This window comes from Lithobates pipiens, unplaced genomic scaffold, assembly GCF_037356315.1.
Source record: "Lithobates pipiens isolate NorthernLeopardFrog02 unplaced genomic scaffold, aLitPip1_a1.2 Scaffold_27, whole genome shotgun sequence".
NCBI lineage: Eukaryota > Metazoa > Chordata > Amphibia > Anura > Ranidae > Lithobates > Lithobates pipiens.
In genome coordinates this window covers 31,950,202-31,963,566 of record NW_027507788.1, presented here as the reverse complement: position 1 = coordinate 31,963,566, position 13,365 = coordinate 31,950,202, and the positions used below count along the sequence as shown (strand labels likewise).

The 13,365-nt window shown below is 46.1% G+C and overlaps 1 pseudogene; it reads right to left on the bottom strand.

Moving 5' to 3' along the window:
• Positions 1-1,061: 1,061 nt before the first annotated feature.
• On the bottom strand, positions 1,062-12,047 carry LOC143932939 (interferon-gamma-inducible GTPase 10-like; annotated as a pseudogene).
• Positions 12,048-13,365: the final 1,318 nt, after the last annotated feature.

The window sequence follows — 13,365 nt, the reverse complement described above, 5'->3', positions numbered from 1 at the left end:
TACTGGGTGGGCAGGCTTTACCTCTGGCCAGAGCTTGCCCAATTTGCAATGGAACTGTTGGCTTGCCCCTCATCCAGTGTCCTGTCCGAAAGGACGTTCAGTGCAGCAGGGGGGATCGTGACCGATAAGCACACTCACCTAGCTCACGACAGTGTTGACTACCTCACATTTATAAAAATGAATGAGGCATGGATCTCGGAATTCAACACATGTGACCAGTAGACCATGTATATGCATAACTCTATAAACTATTTTATTTAATCTAGCACACGGACCTTTTTTCTACCTTTGGCTCACTTCCTTGTACAAAAAAAGCACACCGTACTATATGCCCGTACCCTCCTGTTTGAAGAGGTTGAACGGTGTCATATTTTTGGGTCCCGCAGCGAGTTGCTGGTGTCAGTGCTCTCTATCACGGTGCTGGTGTCAGTGCTCTCTATCTCGGTGCTGGTGTCAGTGCTCTCTATCTCGGTGCTGGTGTCAGTGCTCAGTCTCTATCGTAGTGCTGGTTTCAGACAGTGAGGGAGATAGCAGCGGAGAAGCCAATCAGCAGGCAGTGCAAGCACCATGGCTGAGGATCAGCACTGGACTGGCACCTCCGGACCACTGGAGTGGAGCCCTGCATAGGTGGGGATAAGGGCCAGGCAGAGGGAGGGGCTCAAGCACAGGTTGGCACACTTGGACACAGGCACAGGATTGTGCTGCCCTGACTGTGGCACGGATCATCTCCTGCACCCCCTTCATAGCCTGGCCTGACCTTGCCTCTCCTCCATGGCCTTCATGCGCTCCTGAATTGTCAAAATTTCACAGATGAAAAAAAAAAGAATGCTCGTCGTTGTCGATCCCAGATTCACTTCATACTTTTGTTATGTCAGTGTCCATGTTGTGGGACTATGTGTGCACAGCTAGTAAGTATTTTGTGGCTGAAAATATGACCTGGAGGTTTTTAAGGTTCGCCTGCCATTAAAGTCAATGGGGTCCGCGTGAACCTTGCGGTTTGCAAACTTTTGGCTGCGTTCGCGAAACGTCCCGTCGGAAGTTCGTCCATCACTAGTAGCAAATTAAAGGCCACCAGCAGCTAGAGAGCCAATTATTAGCATTATACTTAAAGCATAGTCAACAAACATAGCCTCCCCTACTACATTTCTACTTAAGAGGAACTTGACAAGCTCTGCAATGATTTCCAAAGGCGTTTTTATTATAGACTTTAATTCTTTCACATCTTTCCCAAATTGGTTTGCTAATTTCTCAAGAGACCGTTGAGTCAGACCAAAAGCATTGAGGTATTGCTTCATAGCTGCCACCTGGATGGTGATATCATGAGCAAAAGATAGTCCAAGAATTGGGATCGTACCAATTCCACATGACAATGTGACTAACTTCCAAATATTATTTTTCGGAGCCTTCCTCTTCTTCTCAAGTATTGGCATAGAGATGTTGGGTAGAGAGAGCATGAAGACATGTCTCTTGTTGCTTGGAAGCTCTTGCTCTAGAGTTCCTTGTATAAGACCAGTCATATTTGTTCAATTCCAGGCAGGAAAGGAGAAACACAAGTGGTTCCTTGATTTCTGCTTTTATAAAACTCTGCATGCAGTTATCCTGTATTTCCTGCAATATTTTATCTTCATTGAATGTATTCTTCATATCATTTTTCATGCCGGACAAGTCAGAATCAATATTTGTCCTCCCAAAGTAGAATTTCTTATCCATCTTTTGAATCTCTTTGGCCAGTTCAGAATTGTTTAATCGGAAACGCTCAGATGCCATGATGATGATGAAAGTCATACTTTCTGAAATATACAGCTTCTAGATATATTTGTGGTGTGAAATTAGGAGTACCTACTCCTGGCAGGTCCCAAAGTATAACATTCTTATGTAGCACTGATTCCCCCCCGAAGGAGCTGTTGGTTTTATTGGGCTTACCGTTACCTTCTTGAATGCTTCTCCGTCTAGGGTTTCCCATGGTAGATGACCCAAAGAAATGTGGAAACTGACACTGAATCTTCTTTTGGGTTATTTATTTAAAGTAGAAACAGTCTCTCAGTTTAGGGTAGAGGTTTAGAAGTAAGTTCAGGTACTTTGGACTGCAAAAATGGAAAGTCTCTTATAAGAAAAATCCAGAGAATAACCATTTTCACAGCTGGATTTCACAACCCCCGGACAGACCTCCCCTCACTAGGCCTAGCATCCGGCAGGGTGCCAAGGAAAGTTTCTGCCACAGACTTGAGTGTAACTGAGCGACGTAGACAAATTTAAAGAGCTATCATATGGTACCGGTATCTCCCAGCTGATCTTGCGATACCGTATGAGTAAAGATCCATAAAGTGTCCTTCAACTGAGCCTCCAGGCTCCTTCAGAGAAGCCAGACTTGCGCACGTCCTTCTCCTGAAGTGTCCTCCCCTGGGGTTCTTTCAGTTGCTGGGCCTCTACCTTAGATGAGACGGCACCGGACCACCTTTGAATCAATAAGGCCCCGATGTCCATTCAGGCCTGTCCCTGCAGTTGCGTTGCCTCGGGCTAGCCAGCCCCGAGACTCGGAAATGCATGGTTCCGCACCCCAGGCCAGGAGGTCCATGGGGGCTGGTCAGGAGGACCAGAACCAAGCAGACAGAAAATATTCTCCCGAACAAAGACCCTGAGCACGCAATGTCAGTACCTTTTTTTTTTTTTTTTTTGAATGCACAGCAGGAGAACACTCCCACTGGGCCGGTTCTGAAAGAAACGTGGCATTCAATACACCCAGCTAGACTGCATTCTCAAACCTTGCTGACTGTGACGGCAACATCTGCGGCCAAGGAGAACCCAGTGCAACCCAGCCAGACTGGTGCTGAAAGCATAAATTTAGTAAAATTAGCCCCAAAACCCAACTGTGGTTTCAGGAGATGTAACTTTGAAAAACATACAGCGCATGCTCATCAGGAGCCAGCGCTACACTTATAAACAGGGTGATTATATGAGGTGGGATTTAATATGGTCTCCACCACTCCAATCAATGCAGCCCCTTCTTCATCGTCATCTTCCAGGCCTTGGATGGCATTGATAAAAGTAGACTTTCCAGCTCCAGATTCTCCTGTCGCTGCAATATTCAATGGGGTACTATCTATCTTCTCCAGTGATTTACCAATTGCTTCTACTGCTTTGCACAGATCTCCTTCTAAACCAGCTTTCCTTTCCTAGAATCCATTTTATGAACTGCCATTAGTCTGCTGAAGGAGAAGAGAAATGTTCAGCTTGTAAAGTATAATTTGTAAACCTTACAGTAAAACATATTCATACAGTTAAACTAATTGATCTGTATCATTCAAATTTTCTGTGTGTGATTTTAATATATAAGGTATAAGGAACGTATTAGTCCATTTGCTAAATAATGTCTTGGCTATAGGTGACCATTAGGGATTAGCTTTGTGTTCGAGTCGAACCCATGTTCGACTTGAACATTGGCTGTTCGTTTGGTGCATTCCGAACATTATGGGCCATTCGTGACAAATTTGAGTGGCGTGTCACGGCCCATAATTCACTGAGACATCGCAGTGCATTGCTGGCTGATGATTGGCCAAGCATGCACTATGACCCGCATGCTTTTTCCAATCAGCGAGGAAAAAACAGAGAGCCGTAATTGGCCAAAGCCAGGGTGGCTTTGGGCAATTATGGCTCAAGGGGTTTAGTACATGCCCCACACTATATAAGGCCATCTGCGTGGTGGCCTTATGTAGTGTGTTGCAGCAGAGAGATGGAGAGACAGTGTGATTTCATTTTATTTGAAGCTGTTGCAAATACAGTCAGTGTATTGTGCCATCTGCACAGTGTACACCTAAATCTACCCCAATTGCTGGTGTTCTTCTGATCCTATACAATAGGCAGGCAGCTGCAGTAATTAGTCGGTGTACTGTGTCATCTGTACAGTGTGCACATAAAGCTACCCCAATTGCTGGTGTCTCATACTAATACTACAGACAGGCAGTTGATTCTGCTAGCTGCAGTACATCAGTATATACATCCCAACTTTGTGCAGCTACATCTCCCTGCAGGCCATTAGTATGTCTGGAAGGCCAACAAGGAGAGGCAGACAGTCAAGAGCCAATAAAAGAGGGCAATCAGGCTCTGTGTCTAGAGGCAACTGTGCTGGTCGTGGACACGGTGCATCCTCATCAGCACATGGCCATAGGACGCGCTTGTCCTTATTTTCGGCAGCTGGATGCGTTGAGCCACAACATGCCAAAGACTTGGTAGAGTGAATGACCAAGCCGTCCTCATCCTGTCACCCAGGCTCAGGGTACTGGCAAAGCGGCTGCCAACGTGTCCTCTTCCCTCGGCTCAATGGCATCAGTCGCTCCTTCCCTAGCCCCGCCATGTCCTCCTGAGGAGTCCCCCAAACTGCTTGATCACAGTGTTTGATACATGCTCCATGAGGATGCCCAACATTTTGAAGGCTCTGATGATGATACCCAGCTAGAGATAGGCAGTAACATGAGCCCAGAGAGAGGAGATGCCCAAGAAGGACAGCAATTTGGCAGTCATGTTCCCCCAGCTGCAGCATACTGCCAGGTTTGCTCCAGTGATGAGGAGGGAGGGGATGATGAGGTCACTGACTCCACGTGGGTGCCTGATAGGAGAGTGGAGGTGGAGGCATATCTCCAATGATGCAGGATACCCTCCAGGGGCCAGCTTAAGGGCAGCCCAATGACTGCATCATGCCACAGAGCTCCGCATGTGCAGGGCGCTGCCTCTGTGCGTTATTCCAAAAGTTCTTTGGTGTGGGCCTTTTTTGAGACTAGTGCATCAGATCGCACCGCTGCTATTTGCAACATATGTCTCAAGTGTATCTTGCGTGGCCTAAACATCAGCCACTTGAGCACCACATGCTTGACCAGACATATGTCGACCTGTCATGCAGTTCGTTGGCAAGCGTACCTTAAAGACCCACACCAAAGAACAAAGCGGCCCTCTCCTTGCTCCTCATCAGCTGGGATCTCCAACCCCACTATACCTTCAGTCCTCTCTGAAACCTGCACTGAGAGGAATGAAGGTGTAGAATTAGGTGTGTCACAGCCAAGTACTTGCAGACAATCTGCTATTGGTACACAGACGTCCGATTGTACCAGGCAAATCTCCCTGCCCCAGCTGCTGGACCGTCAAAAGAAGTTCACTCCCAGCCATCCACATGCCCAGCAGTTGCGTGCTAGCTTGGCTAAATTGTTAGCACTTCAACTGCTGCCTTTTCAGCTGGTAGACTCTGCCCCTTCCGTGAGTTTGTGGAATGTGCGGTTCCTCAGTGGCAGATTCTCAAACGCCACTTTTTCTAAAGGAAGATGATTCCGGCTCTCTACCGGCATGTGAAAGGCACTGTCTCGGCCTCGCTGGACATGGCGGTCAGCAGTAAGGTGCATATTACTGCTGACTCATGGTCCAGCAGGCATGGACAGGGACGTTGCCTATGTTTCATGGCACATTGGGTGACTTTTCTGGCAGCTGGGAAGGATGCAGGACAAGGTGCAGTAGTGTTGGAGGCTGTTCCACCACCACGCATCCAAAATGCTACTACTGGTGATTCTGACACACCTCTCTCCTCCACCTCCTCCTCTTCTTCCTCCATGGCCTCTTCCTGTGCTTTGTCCTCGGAACCAGCGGTGCCCCGTAGGCATTCAAGGGGCTATGCAAGTACGCAGGCAAAAAGATGCCATGCATTGCTGGTGTGCTTGGGGGACAGGAGCCACACTGGGGCAGAGATTGTCAGCTTTGCAGGGGCAGGCCGAGAGGTGGTTGATGCCACGCCAGCTTAAGCCAGGAATGGTGGTTTGTGACAATGGCCCCAACCTCCTCCGCCCTCTGACAGGGACAACTGACCCATGTGCCTTGTGTGGCTCACGTCCTTAACTTGGTGGTGCAGCGGTTCTTGGGCAGGTACCCGGGCTTACAGGATGTCCTAAAGCAGGCCAGGAAAGTCTGTGTGCATTTCCACCAATCATATAATGCCAGTGCTCGGCTAGCTGACCTCCAAAAGGAATTTAACCTGCCCAAGAACCACCTAATCTGTGACATGCCCACCAGGTGGAACTAAATGTTGGCCATGCTGCAGCGGCTGCACACGCAGCAGAGGGCCATCAATGAGTACCCGTGCGACTACGACACCAGGACAGGGGAGTTTTTTTTTTTTCCCCACGCCAGTGGGCCATGATCAGGGATGCATGCACTGTCCTGTCACCATTTGAGGAGGCCACAAGGATGGTGAGCAATGACAGTGCATGCATCAGTAACACTGTCCCTCTTGTCCACCTGTTGGAGCACACGCTGCGTGGAATAATGGACATGACACTTGAGGCAGGAAGAGGAGGACTTCCTTACCTCTCAAGGCCCCCTTTATCCAGACAGTGTTCTTGCTGGACCGCCGATAGGAGGAGGAGGTGGAGCCTGGCACTCAGCATCAGCAGCAGTCTTTTAGGGATGATTTTCAGTCCCAAGAAACCTGTGGACTTGTACGTGGCTGGGAGGAGGTGGCTACGGATCATGGTGTCCTTGGTGACCTAGAGGACTCCAGACCAAATGCCTCAGCTAACCTATGCTGCATGGCAGTGTCGGCTGATGCTCAAAAATTTTGGGGGGCGCAAACAAACTGAAAAAAAAACCCCATCAAGTGCAGCTACTGTGCCCCATCGGTTGCCGCGGGTGTGCCCTATCAATTGCCGCTACTGTTCCCAATCAAACGTTGGCAGTGTGCCCCCGCCCAGGACTTACCTTTCTCAGCGCTGTCCTCCACGCTCCGAGTCCTCCATGTCTTCTGTCCTCTTTCTCTCATCTCTGCAATGATTGGACGCCTGATAGGCGTCCAATTGCAGCGCCTGTCGCTTTAGCCAATCAGGTGACAGGATAACCAGACCCGAGCACCTGATTGGCTGAGAGGCGGTCAGTGTTAGGGAAGTGATGTATTCGCTTCTCTAACAAAACACTGTGTAAACAGAAAACTCACAGCAGTGCGCCCACTGTTTACCAAATTGAAAGCCTATTAGAGCCCACGGCTCTAATCAGGATGCCTATTAGAGCCTACAGCTCTAATCAGGCACTTCTGAAAACACACCTGCCATTGTAATTCAGATGCCCGACAAGGGGCTGGACACCTGAATAGGGGATGGCAGAGGCGACGATAGATAGATAGATAGATAGATTCATGCATTGCATGAATCTATCTATTGGTGAGAGAGGGGGCGGCACTCCTGCACCCTTGCACCCTCTATGGATGCATCACCACTGCTGCATGGCCTCCCTGATCCCGCAAAGCCTGCAGAAGGGTCCTCGTATTAGTCAGATCAAGGAGAGGGATCATTACTGGCTGGCAAACCTCCTTGATCCGCGTTACAAGGGTAAGGTTGCGGACATTATCTTACTGTCGCAGAGGGAGCAGAGGATGAAACCTCTTCGGGAGGCCTTGCAGAAAGGTCTGTGCAAAGCGTTCCCAGAGACTGGGAGGTTACAAATTCCTGGTCCCGGACAACATGTTGCTGAGGCTTTGGTCAGTCACAGAAGTAGCGGTGGAGAAGGTGACCGTCTTACCAATGCATTCAAACTATTTTTTAGTCCGCAGCCCCAAGGTATGATCGGTTCCAGCAACCATCGCCAGCGTCTGATTTACATGGTGCAGCAATACCTAGGGGCAAGATCAGACTTGGACACCTTTCCCACCGAAAATCCTCTGGGTTACTGGGTCTTGAGGATGGATCACTGGCCAGAGCTTTCACAGTATGCAATTGAGCTACTGGCATGTCCTGCATCCAGCGTTCTTTCGGAACGCACATTCAGTGCTGCTGGAGGCTTTGTAACCGATCACAGGGTGCGGTTGTCCACTGACTCGTTTGATCAACTGACCTTCATAAAAATTAATCGGTCTTGGATCACCACCAGCTACCAAGCACCCGATGCTGATGTAACCGAATATTTTTTATTTTTTTTAAAATGTCAGATCCCTTCAAGACTGCCTATGCTGATGCTGAGTGACTATCCTCTTCCTCCTCAATGATCCTGCTGATAGCTTGTAAGAACATTTTTTGGTTCTGGGCGCCGCCACCAATGCCTAAGGCCCAATTTTTCAGCCCCTGTTTAACAGGTGTGTGTAATTACAATTTTTTAATCGAATAATTCACAGAAGGGCTCGTTCCTGCGCTCAACAGAATCTGTGAGAGTGAATGTGGCACCAGTGCCTAAGGCCCAATTTTTCTGACCCTGTTTAACAGGCATGTAATTACAATTCTTGATATAATATTTCACAGCATGGCCCATTCCAGTGCCCACCAAGAGTAACTGTGAGGGCTTATAGTGTTGTGGCACCACCACCACCAAAGGTCCAATTTTTCTGCCCCTGTTCAACAGGTGCATGTAATTACAATTCTACCAGTTCAAAATTACAAACAGATTCTACTTAACAACAAACCTACACAGTCCCTGTTTAGTTTTCACTGCCTGTATACTGCTGTTCAGAGTATATAGGGCCTGGGAGCCCCAACCTTTCCCCCCCTTTTTTTATTTTTTTTTATTTGGGTGTGGAGGTTCCCCTTAATATCCATACAAGACCCATGCTGTTTGTCTCACTTATTTTCATCCATATTGCCAGGACCAGAGATTACATTAAAGCCGCAAACAGTTTTAAATGACTTTTATTCCTTTTAAAAATGTAATTTTGTGCAAGGACTGTTCTAAGCACGGGAAACGCATGCCACTTTACAGGCATATTATAAACACTCCCCAGGTACGATATTTAAAGGAATATTTCACTTTTTTTTTTTTTCACTTTAAGCATCATTAAATTTGGTGCTCCCGAAAAACAGTTTTTAAAACTTTTTTTTTTTGCATTGATACATGTCTCCTGGAGCAGGACCCGGGTCCCCAAACCCTTTTTAGGACAATAACTTGCATATTAGCCTTTAAAATTAGCACTTTTGATTTTGGACGCTCGAGTCCCATAGACTTTAATGGGGTTCTAAAGTTTGTGCAAATTATCAGTCCGTTCGCAGGTTCTGGTTCGAACCGAGGGGGGGGGGGGGAGAGGGGGTGTTCGGCTCATTCCTAGTGGTTAATACAGAGGCGTACATTTCATATCATTAAAGCAGGAGTCCGCCGGGACTCTGCGTTTTTTTCTTTTTTTAAAGCCAGCAGCTACAAATACTGCAGCTGCTGACTTTTAAAATAGTGACACTTACCTGTCCAGCGCGCCCGCGATGTCGGCACCCGAAACCGATCTCTAGATCGTCTCTCGGGTGCTGCCGCCGCCATCTTGGGTATGGGAATCAGGAAATGGAGCCTTTTGGCTTCATTTCCCGGTTCCCTACTGCGCATGCGCGAGTCGCGCTGCGCAATAAGGACGGTCCCCGCTGCCTCTGGGATCTGTGTGTTTCCCAGCAGGCAGCGGGGCACTTGCGGAAAGGGGCTTAATCTACCCCCCTTTCCGCAGAGAGCTATCCCGGAAGTGGGTGCAGATACCTGTACTGTATGTTCCGATGAGCGGAAGGTCCACTTTAGGGTGGACCTCCGCTTTAATTATGCCAACTGCTTTCATGACTCATAGTTTTGTTTGTTGTTTGCCAAAATGAGAGAGAAGGGTCCTGTAACCTTAGCCTGCATGAGGTTAGTTTATTCCGTTTATTTGCACCAAGGTTCATGATTTTAGGAGAAAATTAGCCACCATTTTAATAAATATGATTTTCAAAGTCATAAGCCGCGTACACACGGGCGGACTGTATGGCCTACTTAGTCCGTCATACAATCGGACGGACAGTCCGTCCTACTTTCGAATGAACAGACTTGACCACACACGGATGCACAAACAGTCCGTCGAAAGCTTGCGCGATGACGTGTACAGCACGTACGACGGGACTAGAAATAGGAAGTCCAATACACAGCAATGCAACCTTTCGCCGTGTAAATCCTTTCTGAGCATGCGCCATTCTTAGTCCGTCGAACTAGCCTACTGACGAGCGGATTGTCCGCTGAAACCAAAGTATGACGGACAGAATTTCGAAAAATCCGAAATACTTAGTACGCCAGACTGCACGCTGAAAAAGTCCGCTGAAGCCCACACACGAGCGGACTGTCCGCTGAAATGTGTTTCGACGGACTAAGTAGGCCATACAGTCCGCCTGTGTGTACGCGGCCTTAGGGATTCAAGTTCAGCTATTATTCCAAGTTTTGTTAATCTTGACTTGTATTAAAATAATGCAAAGTAAAAACAAAATGGTTAAATTACTGTACTGCACTTACCTTGACATTATATTATTAACCATTTGACAACTGGGCACTTAAACCCACCTCCTGCCCAGACCAATTTTCAGCTTTCGGTGCTCTCACACTTTGAATGACAATTACTCGTCATGTAACACTGTACCCAAATACATTTTTTTTGTCCTTTTTTCCACACAAATAGAGCTTTCTTTTGGTGGTATTTGATCACCTCTGGGTTTTTTATCTTTTGCTCTATAAATAAAAAAAAATGCCGAAAATTTTGAAAAACAAAACACATTTTTCTTTGTTTCTGTGATAAAATATTGAAAATAATTTTTTTTTTCATGAATTCTGGCCACAATTTTTATTTTTTTTCACAATAAAGTTTATTGATGATAATAAACAATAACAGAAAATGTAAAAGCGATTGTTAAGGAGGCATTGCAAGACCACCATTGGTTCATTGGGGTATTCTCTAAACATTTTTTTATTGTTTAATCCTGGGGGAAAATCAGGGTTGTTGGCTAATGAGATAAGAGGGCTTGGGGTTGTTGCGATTCCGTGTTTTGCTGCAATTTTATGGAAAATCTTTAGGGTGGTATTGATAACGGGATATTGGAGTAGCTTGACCAAGGTAAGAACGGAATGGCTAGGTCCAAACTCACTTTTTCCAGACCAACCCAGTCCTTGCAATGCTCATGGCAGTACCAGTCTATGATTCTGGAAAGATGGGACGCGTAATAGTATTTTCTGAAATTGGGTTGGCCTATACCCCCTTTCGGCTTGGGTCTTTGTAAAAAGTTGAGTCTTATGCAGGGTTTCTTGTTTGCCCAGAGAAAGTTACTCTGCAGTCTAGTTAGTTGCCTGAGAAAGGAGTCCGGAATGTCTATAGGGAGCATATGAAATAAGTAAAGCAATCTTGGCAGCACCGCCATCTTCAATATGGCGGCCCTACCAAACCAAGAAAACCTCCCGCCATTCCATCTTTTGAGGTCTGTATCGAGTTTCCTAAGCAGGGGCTGAAAATTAAGTGCAAATAGGGAGTCAAATTTTGGGGAAACATGAACCCCTAGATATTGTAAGGAGGTGAGTTCCCATTTAAATGGACAATTGGATCTAGTTAGTCGCTCAGCATCATGGGAGAGATTAAGTCCTAAGGCTTCACATTTCTTGTGGTTTATTTTGAAATTTGATAGGGAATGAAATTCTTGAAAGGTTTTGATAAGGTTTGGAATTGAGATGTGGGGCTGGGTTATATAAAAAAGCAAATCATCGGCATATGCTGCTATCTTGAATTCCCTCCCATCAAATTCAAAGCCGTGAATAGCCGTTTGAAGATTGATGGTTCTAATCAGCGGTTCAATAGATAAGATGAAAAGGAGAGGCGATAGGGGGCAGCCTTGCCTTGTTCCGTTATGAATTTTTACCGGATTGGAGAGGGTCCCATTAACTTTGATTTTAGCACTTGGATTAGCATAGATTAATCTGACCCATTTCATCAGATTGGTGCCAAAGACCACGTGCTCACAGACTCGGAACATGTAGTCCCATGCAACCCGGTCGAAGGCCTTCTCCACGTCGGTAGACAGCAGAAGGCCCTCGATCTTGCCCCGTGCAACCCTGTGAATTAGGTTTAGGGTCTTAGTGGTATTATCTTTTGCTTCACGATTTGGCATAAAACCCACCTGCTTCGAGCCTATAAGTATCTCCAACAAAGGCCTAATTCTGTTCGCTAAGATCTTAGCTAGAATTTTTAGAACTAAGTTGAGGAGCGAAATAGGTCTGTAGTTAGTGCAATCAGTGGAGTCTTTATTTGGTTTCGGGAGAACGGTTATGTATGCCATTAGGAAACTCAGTGGAAGCTTGGTGTCCTGATGTGATAGTGTTTAGGGCTTTGGTTAGAGGTTCCATCAGGATATCTGTGTAGGATCTATAATATTGAGAAGTAAGCCCGTCTGGGCCCGGGCTTTTCCCAGTGGCTAATTCTTTGATGGCTTTTGTGAATTCAGACGAGGAGATAGGGTGGTCTAGAATATCTGAATCGTCATGTGAAAGCGTTGGCATGTTACAGTTGGTTAGGTAGTTAGAGAAAGCCTGAGTTCTGTCCCCTAAATCTGCCAAAGTTTTATTTTGTGGATATATGTTGTACAGCGACGATTAAATAGAGTGGAATATGTCTGAAATTTTGGAAGAATCATGTGTTATTTTATCATCTTTGGATCGTATCCCATGAATGTTGTTGGTCAGGTTAGTTTCTTTTAGTGCCCTGGCTAATATTCTGCCTCCCTTATCACCTTGATCATAATATATGGCTTTCTTGAAAAATGGTAGTCTCCTTGTTTTGTTGTCTAAAAACTCCTGTTGGTCCTGTCTTGCTTTTGTAAGTTCAGATAAATTTATCTGGGCCTGAGATTGTTTGTGGATCAATTCTAGTTTTGTAATTTTCTGCAATAACTCGGTGATATATTTTTCTTTTTTCTCTTTTCTTCCTAGCACCCCATCTGATTAGTTCGCCTCTGATCACGCTTTTATGTGCCTCCCAAATTGTCAGGGGGGACACGTCTGGTGTGTTATTCAAGGAGAAGTAATCAGTGAGTGCTTTGTGTATTTGGGCATGAATGTCCGGGTCTGTGAGGAGAGAAGCATTAAGTCTCCAACAGAAGGTGCGATTCTGGCTATTTTTTTACTTACAATTTAATGGAGATAGGTGCATGGTCAGTTAGGATAATGGATCCTATCTCTGCTTTCAAAAGATCTTGTATGTCTCTCTGGGTAATGAAGAGATTATCTATTCGGGAATAGCGCTTATGTGCATTCGAATAAAATGTAAAATCCCTATCTGTAGGATGTAGCGTACGCCAAGTGTCTAGGAGAGTCAGAGATTTGAGTAAGGTCTTTATTTTTTTTAAGGATATTATAGGCTATACAAGATTTGCCTGAGGATGCATGTTGTTTTGGTTCCAGAGGGGATATTAAAATCTCCCCCTAGAATAATACAGCCCTCAGCAAAGCTCTTCAGCTCGTCGATTATCAATTGGCAGAAGGAGACGTGAGACTTGTTCGGGAAGTAAACATTAGCCAACGTGACTGGTTTACCATTCATGGTTCCTTTTAAGAAAATGTATCTACCATCTGGATCTAGTAGTTGGTGTTATGTAATAA